Raw genomic sequence first — 20,527 nt, forward strand, 5'->3', positions numbered from 1 at the left:
GCCCCAAATGCATGCTGCCTCATTAAATCAAAATTACCTGAAGATTATCTAAAGATAAATTAAAAGATGGAGAAATATCATCTTCGTTGCTGATCTTGCAAAGAGGATAGATAAAGACGTGGCACATTTCAAGATGAGACAATACCTTGGGTCGAAGCACCGGAAAACTGTGTTGAATGCCAGAGAAGCCAGAAAAGAGAGGTGACAGGAGAAGCCAATGACAGGTACTGCTTCAGTATTAACACATGCAAAACAATGCACAATGGAAGGAATAAATATATTTAAATTCTCAGGTGCTTTAAGCTGTCATCGAAAGAATTTTCAGAAGCTGTATGAAGTCCAGAATGAATCTCATACATTTTGTATTGAAGGCTCAAGTTAGAACAGCTTGGGTCTGGTTAAAAGAATCTACCAATATAGTCCAAGAATCGTATTATTCTCTTGGGATAAAGTCTATCTCAATTTACCTTTTGGCCGGATATTACCATTCCCTACTCCCCACTCAACCTCTTCCCACTCTTGGCAGATGCTGGATAGATGGATCTTTGGCAGAAACCACAACATAATTATATCAGATTGCGGGTTAAATTAAACAATATTATGTAGAAGAAGGGAAAACCTAATACTTAACAGATTTCAGAAATAATCCCTATTCTTTGTGAAGTTTACTTCCATCCTTCTATCCATTATCAAAATATAACAAAGGAAATTTAGTATTGCTCTGGATTCATGAGTAGTTATGCAAAATGGACACCTCCTTCTAAATATTTATATTATATACCACTTAATTCTGGATTGATAAACTGTATTTCTGGTCAATACTCCAAACTACAAAGACTTGAAGAAGGCAACTTTTTCAGTGAAAAGGCAGTGACATCGTGGATTGAATTACAATAGCCTGTTTCTGGCATCATTCCAGTATATTATGGTCTATAGAATTTCTGTACCCATCTGCATTTTTAAAGTCCTCTCCAGTCCAGATATTACAGTATGTGTGTATTCAAATAAAGCAAGCATTTATTTTTGATATATCTGAAGCAAGCTGTAACACTAAGAAACTCATCCATGTATTAAGACAGGAGGCCTGTATTCCACTATTTCATACTGGAAGTCATGCTATTATAATGTTCAGGATTATAAAACAGGAAATAGTATCCCTCCAAGTTTTTACCCATTCACATCTGTTTATGCAATCCACAGCTAATTGACTGAGAACAGAGATAACGATTGTCACCAACTAAACAGATGGATGATCTGCTGCATGAAAATAATACCAAGCATAACAAAATCCACATGCTACATATCTTTCAAGATGAGGCACTTTAGGATCCTCATTCTTCTGCTTTATATTATTTTCAATAGGGTGTGTGGAGTTTCAGGGAGGGGTAACACCTTTGGCAAAGGAACACATTGTGTCCTTTCCAGGCAGTTTGCCCACCTTTGGCCCCTACCTGTCACTCAACTCTCACCAGTAGCTTCCCAGACAACAGCTTTGACAAGTCAGCTAAAACAGGGTAGCTGATGAGTGTTAAACCAGCATATGAAGACAGATTCTGGAAGATTGAGAAGATAAGACTATTGGAAGGCCCAACTGTCATGAAGGCAGTCTCTTTAAGCATTGTGGAACACAAAAGGCATAACAAGACACAGAAGACATCCTGGTTATCCATTGTACCTAGTCTTATCTCCAATGCAATGACTTACTACTGGACTCAAATGGGAATTGAGAAGAACGAGTGAGGTTGCTGATGTACATCTCTCCCTCAGTTAAATCCAATTTATATGCTAGTATCAACACCATCATTATCCTTAGTATATTTTTTTTTAAAAGTCCTGTGGTGATGGACAAGTGACAAAACAATAAATATGGATACACTGGGAGCTGTAGTCATGCAGCTCAGGTCATAGTTGCTTTTTCACTGGAAGAAGTAGCAGTGAAACTCTGGAACATGGGGTTGGACTAGAAGACCTCCAAGGTCCCTTCCAACTCTGTTAAACTCAGTGTCCACTCTGATGACTGAGCAGCCCTTTTTAGGAATGCAATGTTCACCTCTGTAGTATGAGGAAAAGGCCAATTTACCATGGCTAGTATGGTCCCATCTTGGCACTTGAACAAACACACACAAAAATGCAGATCATCATTGGCACTTGGACTATGCACCCACATATGGACTATCCTACAAAAGAAAAACCAGAGAGGAAAAATAGCTGTAATTGCTAGAGAGCTTACAAGTTACAATATTGATATTGCAGCCCTTCTGCAATGGTAAGACTTGCCTTACCATTGAAAGTCAACCGACTGAAATTGAAGGTGGATGCACTTTTGGGGGGGAAGCAGTCATGACAATGATGGGAATCATGATGCTGAAGTTGGGTTTGTCATTAGGAGTCACCGTTTGGAAATTGATAGTCTATCCAAGAGTGTGAACCACCAGCTATAAAACAAAAGTAAAGCCACCATAATAAGCACTTATGCCCCCACAATTACCAACCTTGACAAGATGAAAGACATGTTCTATAAAGAACTAGGTGCCTTACTATCAGCAGTGAGCAGCACTGACAAGTTGATCTTGCTCAGAGACTTTAATGCAAGAGTAGGGTACGATTCTGCAGTCCGGTTGGGAGACATGGAGTGGACAAATGTAATATTAATGGCCTACTCTTACTGAAATGAAGCATGTGACTTCCTCATCACCAATACAACTTTTCACCTCCTTACCTGTAACCTGGCTGCAACCCACCCACCCCACTCTAAGCACTTATTGATTGTGTCATTGTCAGGAGAAAAGACAGACAGAATGCCAGGTGTAGTACTGACTGTTGGACAGATCTCATGCTCATTGTCTCCAAAATGAAACTCCACATCAGTTCCAAGAGGCAACCACAAGGAAGCAAGGCCATGGAAAAAAAAATAATGTGGCCAGACTGAAGAGTCTTGGCATAGGTTCAGCATAGGCTCAAGATTTAGTAACTAAGTTTGCTTACCTGCATCTTGCTGCCAGTGCCAAGGATGACTGGGAATTCTTTAAGGATGTTGTCCATTCATCTGCACCTGAAGAGGCTAGTGCCCACTACTCACAACCAGCATGATTGGTTTAATGAGAATGATGAGGAGATACAGGTTTTACTTCTTGAAAAGCATCATCTTCATCATATCCATCAGAACAATTGCGACACATGTGTTCTTCTACCTCATGCTGGCTTCTGTTTCACCTCATTCAGGACTGCTGCAATTGAGATCCTGAAGTTAACAAGCTTCTATCGATATCAAAGTATTCAGATGACGAATTGAAAGTCAAAAAAAGTGGCTGAAAACACCAGGACAATTGCTCCAAATCAGGGAACAAAATAGAAATTAGCTTCAGTGTAATATTAAGGTGATGTACATTGTGTATTAGTGGACTCTCTAATTTGGAATTTGTTTTTAATTATAAAAGCAAGTTTAATGCTTTATTAAGAATATAATTAGGAATCATTGTGGCAGCTCAGCAAAATGTTAATGCAATGTAAAGCAGTTGTGGAAAAGGCAAATTCTGTGTTCAGGGTCATTGGGAAAACGATTGAAAATAAAATTGTCAAACTTTATGATGTCTTTGTTGTATAACCACCCTTAGAGATGTCCTGAGGCATCTCAACAGAAATTGTGTGGAGCTGAGAAAGCAGGAAAGAACAATCTAATGATCAAGAAAATGGAGCGCCTTCCATACAAATAGTAAAGGCTACCACGAGTGCCGTTTTATTTTTAGGTTTGAAAGGGAACATAGTGAAGGACTGGAGAACAACACATTAAGGCAGCCCTTGGAGAAAGAACTTTTGGTGAGGAGACCTTGGTGCTTTTTCAACTTGATTATTTTCTTGCAGACATTTCATTACCCAAACTACTTAACATCATCAATGTTGATGATGTTAACTAGTTTGGGTAACAAAATATCTCAGAGCTCAGAAAGCACCTCTCATTTCACCCCTGAGCTATAAATGATCTTCTTTATTGGAACTTTGGCCTAATGGTTAAGGTACTAGGCTAGAAACCAGGAGACTGTTATTAATACAATTAATGTTATCAAGAACAGAAAGCAGAAAACCAAGGCAGAAAATGTTTACTGTTTATTATTTGGTGGCCTTCAGTGCAGCATATATTATTCTTTTACATCCAATGAATCCCAAAGAACAGAGGAACATGAATAGGTAAAGACAACTTACTTTGAGTCAGCTGATTCAGTTAGAATCCTACATTTGCACAAGGCCACCTCAACACATCAGGAATATCTTGTGACCTGACTTTTATAAAGATTTGACTGAACTCTTCTACTGAAAACATATATCATTTCTTTTAATCAGAGGCTGATAGTTAAATGCATAAAGGTGTGGGGGGGAGAGAAATATCTCATGAGTCTCTTTCATGTTAAATCTGAAATCTCATTTGTTAGTATGGAAAGGAGATTAGCTTCTATCCACCCACCCAGTTCTCCAGTCACATGTCTTTTCCATCTGAAAGTTCATCTAGGTTCATCCTGCCAGACATTTGTTAGCTCTACACCCCCATTCGTCAATATCCATTTGAATACTTGGTGAATATTCTCTTGTTTAAATCTTTTATTTGGGGGCAGTGACCCCAAAAAGAAACTGCATCTTTTACCACAAATGTAACAGTTCGTAGTACAACTGATGGCCTTTTTCATACATATACATGCACAAAAACCTTAAGGCTATCCTATCATTCAGAACAATTCGGAAATAGATGCATGTAACATTTAACCAATAACATATCTAGAAATGATCCCGAAATGACTTGTTTCCTGATTTGTATTAGAAAATCTATCGTTTATGTCATATTCCTTGATGTCTATACCCACATCACTCCTTGAATTCAGGACTTCTAGTTTTTAACAGCAGTTGCTTGATCTAAATTTTAATTCCCCCATCAGGGAAATAACATTCAGATGTTATTTTCTAATTTGGGCCATTTGGACTAATCTATAACTTAATAGATAAATGGACCATATTATTAGTCCTCTCATATTAAACAATAGCTGTTTATGAGTGGATTATACTGTATGTCCTACAGCAGAGAAAGAATGCATTTTTTCACTATTCCATTATCTTCCTTAACTAGCAAGGAACTCCAAAGTTAAATTAACTCCTGCTCCTCCTGAGATTCCTGACACAATGTCTAATCTCATGTTGCTTTAACATTAAAAGCCGTGGCTCATGATTCAGAGTATTATACAACAACAGGGTTTCAACAATTAAAAACTACTATAGCAGGTTTAAAAATCTCTGTTGAAGGACTTGTTTCTTTGATAAGAACATGGTGAAGCTCAAACAAACAGTTACTCTGTGACATGAGAAAATAATAAATCAACTTGAAACCATGGATAAGCAGCACATTAAGGAAATGGTGCTACAAAATCATTTAGAGGAATTTAATTTGGTAAATATATGACAGATCTTTGAACTCAAAGCTAATATTCTTTATTTTTTTCCCCAATAGAAATGATTTCTGACTGGATTCATTTTTAAATTCTCCAATTTTAATTGGTCAGGTACATTATTACAATATATTGTCTAAAATTTCTGATCAAGCTCAGCTAAAATACAACTATTTTAAAGAAGATGCATTCTATATTTAAAAATGCTATTTAAATAAATACCGGTAGTTATTTAAAATATATACTTTATATACAAAATGGAACAAAATTTTGATTATTTTTAATACAAAAAGATGTTCTGCAAATTTAGGGATTATTGCTTATGCACCATGGAAAAAGAAGCAATAAAAGTTAGATCATTAAAACTGGGAAACAAGATTAATATTTTTAACAATTTGCAAGGCAACTTTCACTGAAACTATTTAATGCTTTCTCTATTAAAATGAAACTCAGTCATTTTTATCCCCTCAACACTGAGTATCTTTTTTTTTTAATTATATAAAACTAGATTACTGGAAGTAAGCAGAAAATTATCACTTTTTGCATGAAAACAATTCCAGCAACAGAATTTTATTCCTATAAAGCAGACTTTTTTTTTCATTTTTACACTCAGCTTAGGATATACTAATTAAATATTTTAATGGAATAACTCTTCTGTAGATTATTCAAGAACAAACAACTTATTTAGCTGCTTCATTATCTCCACAAGAAATAAAGAATATTATTAAATTGATGGAATTAAATAAAATACCTAGTCCTCCTTCTGTAGATATGACATTCTCTGACTTTATATATTGTCTTGCCCCATGGCATCCATCTAGCCAACATTATTTTAGAGGATTGGTGGGCTCCAAACAATGCCATCTATCAGGACCCCAGATGTGTGGCTTCTCGGTAGGAGCACTTATGGGACGAGGTTTCCCTCAAGATCTGGATGCCAATGAAACATCTGCAGTGCACCCACATATGCCAGGCAATCTTTTAATATAGCCCCAACTTCTATCATTTAAATCTGTCATATCATCAACAGGAAGATATTGGTTTTTATTAATAATTTTATTGATTTTCTTAGAGCAGAGCTATTAAATAAAACACAGAGAGAAAAACCGTATCTTATGTATACCAAACAATTTGAACTATACTATGTATTTTGAAAAAATGAATAATACAATTGAACATTAACAGGTATAGTTTAAAATAAAATTTAAAAGAACAAGAAATAATACATAAAACCTAAAAAGGAAAATGTTTCTATTTTTTATAATATAAAAACACTAGTTAGGTCTTTATGCACAGCATTAAAACTATGTTTTTTTAAAATTAATTGAACCTACACCACACAGAACTGTATTTTCCAAATTCCTTTCCATTGCTACAAAGTCACCTCAAAGGCTAAGAGCAGACACATTTCATTAAGCCAAACTTTAAAATCAGATATATAAAGGTCTTTTCAGGAGTACATAATGAGCTTTTTTTGAGAATCCAAAGATTGAAAGATGTAATTTAACAATATGTTAATATCTTTACATTTTAACTTCCTTCCAACACCTTTTCTATAATAGTGCTCTTGTCTAATTCAAAAGGAATCACTAAACAGCACAACTAAACCATAAATACTAAAGCACTTTCAGATTTAGTGCATCGGCTATAAAAGGATAATATCCAACTTTTATAAACTTTCATTAAGGAGAATAATAAATTGGGAAAAAAATCAAATTGACCCCTATTTTTCAGATCATAAGAAAAATACTTAGCATTTCTTAAGTCCATTATTTGAGCAACATAGGATACTCTATTTCCAATGTCTTGTATAATCACAGTTATTTTTGATGAAGTTATGAAAATATTAATTGATTGATTTAGCTTCCAGAAAAATCCTTTCTGGATACATTCAAAGCTACCAAGGTTTCAGAGGCCTCCAGAGCATCTAATGTGTTGGTGCAGAAATAGCACCAAGGCCGTCTGGTCTACCACTCAACCTGCTGTGAACAATTGACCCCTTCCACTATTCTTCTAAGGTTAACCCTTGCTACAGCAAAATTGCTCATCCTTCTCAGCAGAAGAGAAAGGAAACGCCTTGGGCAACAAAGAAGAGCCTTCCTTGCAGCTCTTGTTCTGCTGGAAACCTGGAAGGATGCCAGCATGGCAGCTATCGCAGAGGCAAGAAACCACCTTTCTCCTCAAGGCACAAGACTAACCATATGGCAAACAGCTCCCACACAGTCACTGTAATAGAAGCCTGGACCTTAAGGAAAACAGAATGAACAGGAAATGAAGACAGTGGCTTACACATGTAACTGGCTATTAAAAGAGGAGAATATGCCAGCTTTGAACAAGGATGGAGGGGAAAGTTGTTGCAACTCACTTGGGATCTGATTTGCTTTTATACATTCCTATAGCCAAGCAACCGTGTCTCTTAGCACAGCCTTTCTCAACATACTACCTTCCCAGCTTGTACCCTATATTTGCTACATGTTAAAGTAGGCTCTTTTTGACTCATTCTTGCCTCCTTCTCCCTTGGGGTATTTTCTTTTCTTTTTTTTAATATTTTATTTGTTTTTAAACATCTTAGACATAAAATATTTTAAGAGCAAAGGTTTGGTCCGATATTAGATAAGTACAATTGCCCATACTTCTTTAACCAATTTGATTCCAAATTTCAGCCATTTACATCTTTAAAAAGAAAAAAAAACATCAAATCACCAATTTTTTATCATACATTCTAACATCTTATTCTAAACTTGGCATTCTATTGTATCACCATAAATCTTAAGTCACAAATAAACACAGCTCCTTTTTGTATACAATCTTTCATTTAGGGTATTTTCTTTTATTGCAGGATATTGTCATTTTCTTATTTATATTATAGCTAGAGATCTTAAAAGCTAGATGCTTCTTTGGCCTTTCAGAAACTCTGAGAGGGCCTGAAACATTTGCAGCAGGTATCCTTCAGTGAGAGATGACCACAAAGACTGGAACATAACTCCCTTGACATTGGAGAGCTTCTGGGTTGGCCCCAAAGAATAAGTCAAGGCTTATTCTAGCAGTTGATACCCATCTTTGAGTAAGTAAGAGCCCTTCTCAATAGACTAAGATCTCTATCCAATGCTGCTTTCCAAAGGAGCCAATCAAAGGTCCCTGGAAACCCACCCTTTGTGGGGCATGACAGCCCCTTCACCATATAAACAAAAATATAACTTTCTCTGACAAGACCAATTCTAATCTCACCTTAGGCACAAAACCAGCTGGCTGACCTTTGGTCAATCTGTTTTGCTCAGCCCTAGGAAGGAGGCAGGGTCAAGTCACTCCCCCCCACCCCCCAAAAAAAACTTGCCAAGAAAACTGCAGAGACTAGTCCAGGCAATCACCAGGAGTCAACACTATCTTGAAGGTATTATTTTTAAAAAACCCTCAAAACATACAAATAAATGTATTTATTTACCTACTGTACTTACATAGCTTCCATGCTGCTCCAATCAGCCAGACCCTGAGCAGCTTACAACTCCAACACATAGTAACAAGGTTAAAAGAACAATATGGGAGTGCAAAGAGATGTGTTGACGTGGTTCAAAAAAAATATTTACATACATTGGTGAAATCTGAGAATAGAGCCATCAAATGTAGGTCTCTTCACACACACTTTTATGTTTCCCTGGTCGCTTCTATCATATATCAATAAAAAATTCATCATACTCATTTTTGACTGAAGGGTGTCTTTAATTAGAACTTCTTATGAAGGTTTCAACAGCTTTTTTATTATCTATAAAAAGGTGCACATACACACATATCTCTTCCAGGAAATAAGAGCAAATCTGTCTCTCCAGCTCAAAAAGGGGAAATGAAAAAGCTGTTAAAAGTATAAGTAATTTTAACTGATTCATTGATCTGAATAGTTTTTACTGTAAGTATTTCTGTAACACTTTGAAGTTCAGCTCAGTACTCAGTTACATCCCTTAGGGTTCCTTTACAGCCATTAAGAACATGTACCTTTTATCTGGTGCCTTCAATTAATTGAATTTCAGAAATATTTCAAGATTCTTTTCTTTTTTCTTAAAGAAAATCATTACACTCCTGGAGGACATTCCTCTGTGATTTATTGTTACAGTAATTAAAAACACTCAGTATTACGGTGGTCACTGCTGACACTCTTGTCTGCTCCTGGCTATATTTTTGTTTAACTTAAAAGAATGTAGTAACATGGAATAGTTGTCAAGCAAAGCAAAACTTGTCTCTTCACTTCTTGTTCCTCCAAATTCTGGCACAGTTTTTGGCTGAAGCACCATCATATTAAATGACCTTGATAACCAAACAATTAGAGCAGGTATAAAAAAACCATCTGAATAACAATGTTTTGTTATTGTAAATGGTGTTTCACCCTATCCCCTCTTTTCTCAGTGACTTAGATATATATTTCTCCCTCCCTTCTTTTTTTGGGGAGCAGTTACATCCTCTTCTTCTACAGCAATGATAGTTGTGAAAAGCCTTTTTAAAATGCTAATTAGGCTCATTAGAAGACAGTTTTGTTCAAGCAGCTAGTAACAGGAAAGTGTAAAAGCTGCATTAATTACAATATTATGGAGTAATTGTCATTGCTTTGTTAACTTCCATTTGTTATTAATCCCAGTTGTTATTAATTTAAATATGATAAGCCTAATTCCTTTTAAAGCAAATATTCTAATAGGGAGTTGACTTTTTAATGCAAGATCTTAGGGCATTAATATTCCATGTGTTTTAGGTGAAAAACCTGAGATCTACCAAAGTATCAAGTGGGAAACTGAAGAAGAGATGAGAAGCAAAATATTTTCAAAAAAAAAAACAAGCAAGTCTGGTTGCCTTTTGGAAAAAGCACCTTTGGGACAACCATGATCTGGATGATTGAAAATCTCCATAGATATCAAGTAGAGTTGATATGTCATTACAGGTAAACCTTGCTTACCCAGCCACTTGTTCAACAACTTCTCAAAGTTATAACAGTGTTGAAAAAAAGAGACTTGTGACCATTTTTTCAAGTTCTACCTATTGCTGTACCTAATCATCTGAATGCTATTCAGGAGCTTAGCAACTGACACATGTTTACAATTATCACAGCATCCATAATCATCCCTTTCAACCTATCACAGACAGCTTCCAATAAGAAAAGTCCATGGGAAAGCTGATAGGAAGTCACAAGGCCTGGTCACTTGGCATCATCAGCTTAACAACCACAGTTGGAATTGACATCATAAGTATGTACAGTACATGATGTTTCATTTCATAATCATGTTGCTTAGGAACAGAGTTGCTGGTCCCAATTGCAGTTGGTAAGGGAGAACTATATACTCATCAGAGAACTGTGACTGGCTGCAGCTACCTGTCTCTACTGAAAAAATATTCCAAGTTCCTTAACAAAATAATACTTCCTCACTTTTCTTGACCATATCACAAACCTGCCCCCGCCTTTTTTTTTTTTTTTTGTCAAGTCCTCATCTCATATCCAATCAATAGCTGAGACAGCTTAAAGTTGGTCTTAACTGCTTCAATTTTAAAGTCAGGGTTTTTTTCCCTTCTACACTGACACTGGTATGATCTGACAAGTATTGATACCCATGGCCAGAGTGAGGATCTGTCCAACTCCAATTGGCTATTTCATACTGCTTCAGCCACGCCCATCCTCTTTGGTTGCTTGTCTCTGTCCTTCCCTGGCCAATTTGGTTTGAGCTGTGGAAGAAATCAGATCTCTGACTTCTGCAGAAACATTTGCCCCGTATGCCTGAGCTGCACTCATCAGCTCTCCTCATAAGCATGTGTTTAGTGATACTTTGAAAGAGCTCTAAAGCTGTTTTCTAAACATGGGATTAGCAGTCTTTTGAATGGAGTCCTATACTGCCCAGAAAGTTGATGTAAACTGGGGAAGAGAGCCAGGTTCACCCAAGACCCCTTTCATGCCTGCCATCTATTCATCAAGCAACGTGATAAAGACATCACTCTATGCCCCTCCAAGAGTGATCCAGCCACACATGATAGATCACTGAATTTTCCCAGATAAATGATACATGGTGGGAGAAAAAAGAAAACCAAGGAAACCCACCAATTCCTTTCCTTAACTTGACCTGTAGTAATAAATAAGCTTAGCGTTATTTACTGACCACATCACTGTGGTAGAGATTGGCAATGGGGCTAATAATTTAGGGCAACATACTTTTCTGCCAGCACTTTAATGTAGTCATCTGGAAGAGCCCTTTATTAGAGCTAACTAAAAAAATAGTCTTTTGGAGTAGGGAGTCACAATCAGGAGACAGGAAGATAGATGCTGGTTTTCTTTCAGAAGCTTAAGTTAGTGAACTTGGCACTCCCTGTTCCAATTTTTCCAACAAGAGGACTGAAAATGAGTATCTAATCCAAAATCACCAGTGAACTCCAATGTGAATTTTCCCATTTCTGCCCAATATCATCATATGGGGGAAAGACTTGGGAGACAGGGCCAAGACACAGCCAAGGCAACAATAAGATAAGAGATAGCATAGGCTGCAACTGGATAGCGGATGAAGCAAATGGCTCAGTAGTCTATGGATAACTTTTAGACTGTAAAGATGATGGGGGAGAGATGTACTGTACATTCAGAATTGCAAAATTGATACTGGGGTAAACCAGATAAAACTCACACCCAGATGTACTAATTATACTTTATTATAAAGCTACTTTAACAGAATGTTGCAAGTCTGAAAGTACATCTCTCCCCTGTTAGAGCAATATTGTATGCTTTACCAGCTTCAAAGTAACCTAAAATATGTAGATGTTTATTTGAAGTAAAGTCACTAATTCAGTTCTATATACTTACCAACCACAACTGAGATTGGCAATTGTCACATGACCATACCCGACTTATGATGTCAATTCATTAGTTCCAACTGTGGTCATTAAGTGAATTACAGCTTCTTAAGCCAACATCATTTGACCACAATTTGCAACTTCCTGTATGCTTTCGTTTTAACTTTGGTTTAGGAAGCCAGCTATGAAGGTCACAAGTGGTGATAACATGACTGTGGAACACTGCAACCATTATAAATGTGCACCAGTTGCTAAGCACCCAAATTGTAATTCCGTTGGGAATGCTGAAAAGGCCACAGCCTTAAGGATTGGTTGTATGTCTTTTTTTTCAGCACCATCATAACTTCAAATAATCACTGAACAAGTGGTCAATAAACAAGGACTACCTGTAAACTTACAGAAAACAATGAAAGTTAATATTGGGGAAAATCAATGGATCTAAGTTTTAAGATATGTTAAGTGTATTTTTATGACCTAGGGATAAAGTTCATTCATTACAAGATCTTGTTTCATGTTTACGCCAAAAGGATTTTTTTTTTTAAGATATGGATAACAATTTGTGTGTGTGAGAGTGTTGGCATTATAAGAGCTTTGATAAATTATTTGGTTATGTTCCTTTTTGATTTCAAACATTTCATATGTTAATTCAACTTTGGGGGGAAATATCATTGTAAAAGATGTAAATGAAATACTGAATTGCACTCCCAAAATACAAAGTTTGACAATTCATGAAGCACTCCAGTTCTATTGAATCTAAACTTTGGCTAAGAGAATCATCCTAAAGTGGAAACAAACAATGTTTCAGTGCTCCAGATGTCAAAGGACATATTCAAGTGATGAGCTCTTTTGAGAGAGAGATATATAATCAATAAGAAGCAGGAGCATAAAACAAGGGGAGGCTTCGGACTCCCCAACTGAGATTGGTATTATCAAGCCTCTTGCCTGGTTTGGGTAAAAGATTGGATAATATTGAAGAGGAAGCGTATATTAAAAATTGAAGGTATAATTTACAGCAGGGGTGGCATTATTTTCTTTGGCCAACCAAAGCAGGACAGCATAAATACTTTACAAATCACTATGTAAGGGGATGTCTGATTAAGGTATGGAATAAGATCAAAGGAATGATGTATAGTAAGGTCCTATATTGGTTTATGACCCTTGAAGCAACTACATATCCACCTCTATACAACTTGAATAAACTTGTGATGTACAAGGAATTGTTGGATGGTGGAGGTAACCTTAGATCTAAAGCGGACCTACAAATACGGGGAATCAATTTGGACTGGTGGGCATACGCACAAATCCAAGCAAGATATCAAAAAGATAAAGCCAATGGGGGGATTTTTACTTCACCACAAGAGTTCAATAAGGCCCTCCTGGAAGGTGATAAAAATGTATCACCAAGGTATATAACCTCCTCCTGTCCCGATCTGTAGCTGAGGAAATAGTTAAAGACTTGATGATAGCCTGGGGGAGGAACTTCGGATATTCATTAGATTTGGAAAAATGGCAACAAATATGGAACAGAAATGCAAAAATGATGATGGCAGTGTTGTCCTTCAAAGAAAATATATTTAAAATGTTATATAGATGGCATATACCACCAGCAAGAATTGCAAAGATGTTCCCTGGAACTTCAGCAGAATGTTGGAAATGTGGGTCAGCTGGGGGTACATTTTACCACCAATGGTGGACATGTCTACAAGCCCAAAACTATTGGAGCAAGATAAAAGATTGGCTCAGGGAGATTACAGGAGTCAGCTTTCAATTGAGACCAGAGGTCTACTTATTAGGAATAAACCCTGGGGGCATAAGGAAGATAAACTGGTACCTTTTCATACATATTACCACTGCGGCTAGAATTGCACATGCGCAACTTTGGAAAGGGAAAGAAGTACCATCGGATCAGATAATTATTAACAAAATTTTGTGGTGTGCAGAATGTGATAGATTAACATATATTCTTAAAGATAGACAAGAATCAACTTTCAATCAAAGCTGGGATAAATGGTACCAATGGATAGAAGTAAAAATGTCATGAGATAGATGTTAGGAAAGCATGTGGCATAGATATGTAAATAGCAAACTAAATATAAATAAGGTAATATTAGATATAAGAAGGAATAAGAAGATTAACAAGTGCAAGATGCAATATGATAAACCTAATCGAATCTGTAGTATGATGATATGTAATATTTAGAAACTGTATATATATATGGGGGTTGAATCAACCTCAGTTGTATGTATGTGATTTTGTCTTGTTATAGTCTTTTTTCTGTTTTTTGTTTTTAATTTATAATAAAAATTATTTCAATTAAGAATATTAAGCAGTACATTTCTATATAGTGTACATTTAATAAAATGTTAAAGAACTTAGCTAGTTGTATATTAATGCTACTTGGATCTTTTTCCTTCTTTAACTTTTAGGTTATTTTTATCATTATTATATATCCTTTCTTTGTATCATATATCATACTGGTACTTTAAAAACTTCCAATTACTGCAATTTTAACGTTATAAAAACAAATTATTCCTTCAAACTGTGGCTCAATTAGTTGATTGTCCAATATATTGACCACTAGATGGAAGCGAAGAGTTAGATATTTGTGCATCTGCTCAGATTCTAGCCTCTCTCATAGCCAAAAGAGAACTAAGGGATGGGACAACAGACCTGAAATCAGATATAAGAGAGAGATCCCATAGGAAACCAACAGAACCAATTGGAGCCACAAGTTTATTTATTTGTAACTTGTGATTTCCAAATGCTTTCCCCATGTGCATCAACAACACGCCTTGCATTGTCCACATGCAACATCTAGAGGCAGAATAAGAGGGAAAACACCAACTCTAGAATGAAGAACTTAAAACCATCCTTGGGTTGCCTCAATTTCTGGTAGGCAAAAGATGCAGGTGGCAAGTGAACATGTCCTCTGGATGACTAAGAAACAGAAACCAGGCAACAAGGTTATGCAGACCTGCCCTTAGAATAAGCAATTATTAATAAAGGAGAATATTTGTTGCTCAGGGTTGACATGAGGGGTCCTTAGTGCTCTCTGAGCTGGCTTGTTTTTTTGCAGACATTTCATTACTCAAACTATGTAACATCATCATTGCTAGTAGGGAGCAAACTGGACTTCTTTAGTAGCACTGATGATGTTACCTAGGTTGGGTAATGAAATGTCTGCAAGAAAACAAACCACCTCAGAAAGCACCAAGGTTATGCAGATCTGCCCTCAATAAGCAATTATTTTGAAACAATTGATATAGCAAAAATCTTCAGAATCCTTGATAAAGCTAAAAGGGCTCAAGCTGGAGATATGCAAGGTCTCCAACCCCCAGGTAACCATGCACATAAACCTTAGATCCCTGAGCCCGCCAAATTGAACAGGAAGATTAGAGTGGAGAATTGTCAGTAGAGACAAATGAATACAGATAAATCTCTTGTCCTAGTAATATTGTCACTGACTCAGATAAAGGTCTGCAGCTATAGCAATTTTGCTGAAACGAATGAGTGAACAACTCCCCTGCTGCAGCTGTTACCATTCAGTTCACCAAAACTCACATATATGTAGCAGATGGGACCAGCCAGTATGGCTTGAGTCCATGTAAAGCCATCAGGCAATCAGAAAACACACAAAGAAGCTTGCAGTCCAGCATCAACTCATTGGGTGGCTAGTTTGTTTGAAGATCGCACCATACTTTATTATATACAATACATCAGGGGTGTCAAACTCGCAGTGTCATGGCGGCGTCATGTGATGTATCAGGACTTTTTTCCCCTTCGCTAAACTGGGCGGGGGTGGGACCAGCATGTGACGCATCCAGGCAGCGAGTTTGACATAGCCTTTTCTGTTCACTGTATGTTATATGAATTCATTCTCCAATGGCCTGTCCTGCTCTGGCTTCTGAGTTCTCTTGTAATATACTTTACAATGTTTAGTAGATTGAAAATTTGAGTTCAGTTGCTCCCATAAATTGCTGCCCTTTAGCTACCATGACACTCTTCATCCTAGCTGACCTACCTATTTTTCCTAAGCAGTAAATATACTTCTAAACAAAATAGTAGACTGCATCCTTGTCTCAGCTTTCTTTTCTAAGAATATATAATATATTGGGATTAGAAAAAAAAATAACTGGAAGTTAAATTTGCTTTGTATGTATCATCTCCCTGCATCCATACATTGTTAAGATTGTAAGTAATCTTTTAAAAAATAAACTGGTTGGGCAGAAAGCTTGATAGTGCCAAAGAAAGTTTCCATACCATATCAATAACCACAAAGATCACACAAGTTAAATATAATACACCCTTAATTAACATAAGACAATTCTATAGAGTCCTATTCTTCTTGATAACAGAATATGGTAGAACTAAATGAAAATGGTTAAATCAAAGCTTTCGCACTAACATTTTACATCCAAGAGAGAATGCATATTGTAATTCCATACCAGCAGAGAATCCAAATTCCTGAAGACTTGTAAATATTTCCTCCATCCTCCATTCACCCATAGTTTCTAACCTAAAACTATGTCACACTATGCTTAAGTGTGTGAAATCAAATAAAATATCTGAACTGGGCTAGCAACTTGATTTTCCCAGTCAGTGAAAACTGAATAAATAATGCAAAATAGTAAGAAATGCACAATGCAGTCTTCAAAAAGAACTGTATTAACTTACTTCACCTTGTGGAGAAAAAGTTAATCATTGTACTACAACATGTTAATTTGCTGGCATCAAGTATGAATAACTCTGAACACAGATTAACATGCCAATGCTCTGTACCAAATATCTGAATTTAGAACAATGGGGGCCACAGTAAAACATGAATGACAACACACATATGATGACATAATCCTGCAAATGCCATAATTGCTTACCTACCTCCAGACTGTCTGATGCAAATATGAAATCTGCATTTCCCATCATGCACATGTCATCCCTTTCCAAGGCCCATGAATCTTGATCAGAACTAATGTTTTCATTCTTAGCTTTTTAGGCTAACTGCTGGAATGTATTTTGGGGCACTGAAGGAGAGAGAAAATTATGGTCCTTCATTCATAATCTATTACATTATTGCATTCTTTTTTGATATAGAAGTAAAAACATAATTAATGGGCTATCAGAAGGTATAGTTTTCTAATTAAGATTAACTGAAACTGAAAGGAAGCATGTGAAATAAATAATGCTACAGGACTCACCTGAGAAAAGGAACTACAAGACTTTGTTACAAACCAGGAGGGGAGATCCTATAAACACATATTGGCAGACACCTCCCAAAGGCTCCCTGGGGCGGGGGTGTATTATAATAGGCTGCCAGCAATCAGGCTACACCTTGTAGGCTGAACCTTAGTCTGTCCAAGAAATTATTCCTTCAACTCACTTTTAGGTGGAGGGGGGAGCAGGATCTGGGTTCTTTGAATCTTTTTATCCAAAGTTCAGAAATACAGAACTTTTGAAGTACCCATGAAACACAAAGAGCAGCTGCGAAACTCTACAGTCTTTCATGTGAAGAAGAGGAATTCTTTTATTAAACCAATAAACTGAAAGGAATGTATTGCAGAAAAGGGAATACAGAAAAAAAAACTAAATGTATTCCATAGTTTGATTTCATGTAAAACCGCTTAAAATAATAAGAATCAGTTCTGTATTATTGTTCTTCTTCTATGTCACCTTATTCATATACAGTATATACATACATACATACATACATACATACATACATACATACATACATATATATATATTAAACTCTTCAGTTCTTGCACTAATGGGTTTGAATAAATGCAAGTCAATACCAGGTAAATCATTAATTTTTAAATATACGTTCTGCCATCATAGTTCAAATTAATAATGTTCCTTTCACTCTGAAAGCCCTAAAGGGCTTCCTAATATGTTTCAGTCCTTTGAACATCACATCATGGTGTGAAAAGGAAAAAAAAATGTTCCACTTTGTGGATCCTTATACATTAGAACCAGTAATGCTCTCTGGGCATCTCCAAAAATGAGCAACAAACAGTGCCCCAAGGCAGAAGTAGATTCAAAGCACTGCAACAACTAAGACCAGATCTCTCATTCATTCAGTCCTCCTGACATATTTACTGTATAAAATAGCTTGCTGGTTTTGCAAAATATACACCATTTTAATTTAAATTTAAACAAAATTAGACAAACTACTAATTTTACACTTGGGGTGGCTTTTTTAAAGATTCCAGCTTGGTATTTCCAATGTGTGTTATTTCCAGATTTCAGAATGAATTTCCTGGATTTTATTCAACACAGCCTTTGAGATTTGCAAAAGTTCATCACTGCTATTCAAGTTCAGTGAAAATTCAACTTTCAAATGGACATTTGAAAGGGAAGAAAAACCTCATCCCACGCCAAATCACAATACAGGAATAATACTGTCCTTCCTTCCTTACAAAGTTGTTGCACAGAGATCAGAATTGTGAAGCTCTTTGAACATTTGCTAAATAAATGTGTTATATTGTTGTTGTTAGTATTAGTAGTGAGTATTATAGTCTATTCCATCCATAATTTTCATGTTTATTTTTTTATATACTACACCGTGTATTTCTTATTTAAATGTTCTATCCCACTTATTAACATAATATGTAAAATAGGCATCTCAACATAGGTAAAGCAAGCTATTTGTATGTTTTGCAGAAAGAAGTTCAGTAAGGTCCAGAATGTGTCGCTCCCAGAAGGTATAAAACAGCAGTTTGAACATCTGCATACCACTCATCAGATGCACCTTCATCTTTTCAAAAAAGAAAAACCTTTCTTTTTTAATCTTCCATGTTTGAAAATACCAATAGCAAGGAAACAGCCTTTGAACTAAATGATGTTGAAGAACATAGAAGTTAGTTCCAAGGAAATATCTTTACGACTAGTATGTAACATTTTTTTAAAGGTCAATGAAACATTATGTATATCTAAGCTAAAAAGATTAGCGGGCTTCAAGGATAAGGTACACGAATGCTCTAATTTCAAATATCAGCTAGCATCCTAAAATGGCCTTCTTCAAAAAATATGGAGTTAGAACAAGGTTCCTCTTCCAAGGAAATAATGTATCTGCAGGATTCTTAGGAGGCCTTTAATTCATTCATGGTCATTTATATGATTTGGAAGCTTTTCCACTGAATCCCTTCTAATTAAGGTTTCTGGTGATCAAAATATAAAAATATGAAACCATGTTTAAATTAGTCTGTTTTGTTTTGTTTGTAAGGGCATATAGCTTCCATGTACATACTCAAGTGAGTATGTGATTAAAAACTTTTTCTGGACTATACAACATCAGGATACAGGTACAAAAAAACCCTATCACATAGTGACCTTTTGTGTGGCATCCTCTTCTGGAATGTGGATGGACAGTTCTTTTTTATTCTTGCTTTTCAAATCATTCCTAAGGCAGAAAATTCAAAGATGCAGTTTTTCTTTGCATACAGCCTGTTGCCTGTTCATTGCAGTCATAAATCGATAAAATTCTACCTAGCCCTGAAGTGATCCAGTTCAGGAAAAAAAATAATTTGATCCACTTGAATGTTTGAGGCAAGCTTTCAGTTATCTGAATACAGAAAATAGAAGAAGGGAAGAAGGGGGAGGGGGAGAGGGGAGGGGGAGAGGGGAGAGGGAAAGGGAGAGATTTAAGGAAGTTTGAATCCATTTAGCATGTTCCAGATCAAGATGTAAATGTTACATCTAAATTGAGTGAGATTCCCTCCTGCCTACTTGGACATGCTTTTAAGCTTGCCTCAAATCTCTGGGTGCTGGAAAGAAGTTTTTCCTGTATTTGGTGGGCCTTCAACTGGCTGCTTTTGAAACTGAAGGACTTTTAGTAAAAGTTGGCTTTTTTGCTATTAAACTCCCTCCTGAGACTGGAAAATGTAGATTCTACATCCAGCTAGTAAGAGTGTGTTGTAACAATAAATTTTCGCGAAGTTGTTAAGTAAGTGGGATGGATTGTTTATGGATTTCTAAAAGCTTATTCTGAATAAGAGAAGAGGTCAATCAGAACAAGGCCACCATAGGTATTGAGGGCATCTCAGAAATAAGATCTGAGAGGATTTGCTCCCAATTTAACTCAGAGAATTCTGCATGAAGAAACTGAAAAAGAGTCTAAATCGGTGATTCTGTCCAATGGTAAACTCCACAGCCACTTGTTGTTGTTGTTGTTGTTGTTGTTGTTGTTGTTGTTAGTTGTGTCCGACCCATCTCGACCCCATGGACAACTTCCTCCAAGGCTTCCTGTCCTCTACCATCCTCTGGAGTCCATTTAAGCTCATGCCTACTGCTT

General features: G+C 36.4%; 1 long non-coding RNA gene across 5 annotated transcripts in view; it reads right to left on the bottom strand.

The window, feature by feature from the left end:
• The window catches only part of LOC148114825 (uncharacterized), a 42,395-nt gene extending 24,911 nt beyond the window's left edge, over positions 1-17,484 (bottom strand). For 2 of the 5 annotated variants that reach the window (XR_015733236.1, XR_015733235.1), the window contains exons 1-4: positions 8,885-9,275; positions 2,986-3,227; positions 2,283-2,435; positions 2,081-2,177 (exon numbers count right to left, since the gene is read on the bottom strand). This is a non-coding gene — a long non-coding RNA (uncharacterized LOC148114825). Of the gene's footprint in view, positions 1-2,080; positions 2,178-2,282; positions 2,436-2,985; positions 3,228-8,884; positions 9,276-17,115; positions 17,259-17,432 lie in introns of those variants that run through there. The other 3 variants (XR_015733239.1, XR_015733237.1, XR_015733238.1) reach the window with 3 other exon arrangements.
• Positions 17,485-20,527: the final 3,043 nt, after the last annotated feature.

Source organism: Pantherophis guttatus, chromosome 3, assembly GCF_059756535.1.
Source record: "Pantherophis guttatus breed Tessera chromosome 3, ASM5975653v1, whole genome shotgun sequence".
Taxonomy (NCBI): Eukaryota; Metazoa; Chordata; class Lepidosauria; order Squamata; family Colubridae; genus Pantherophis; species Pantherophis guttatus.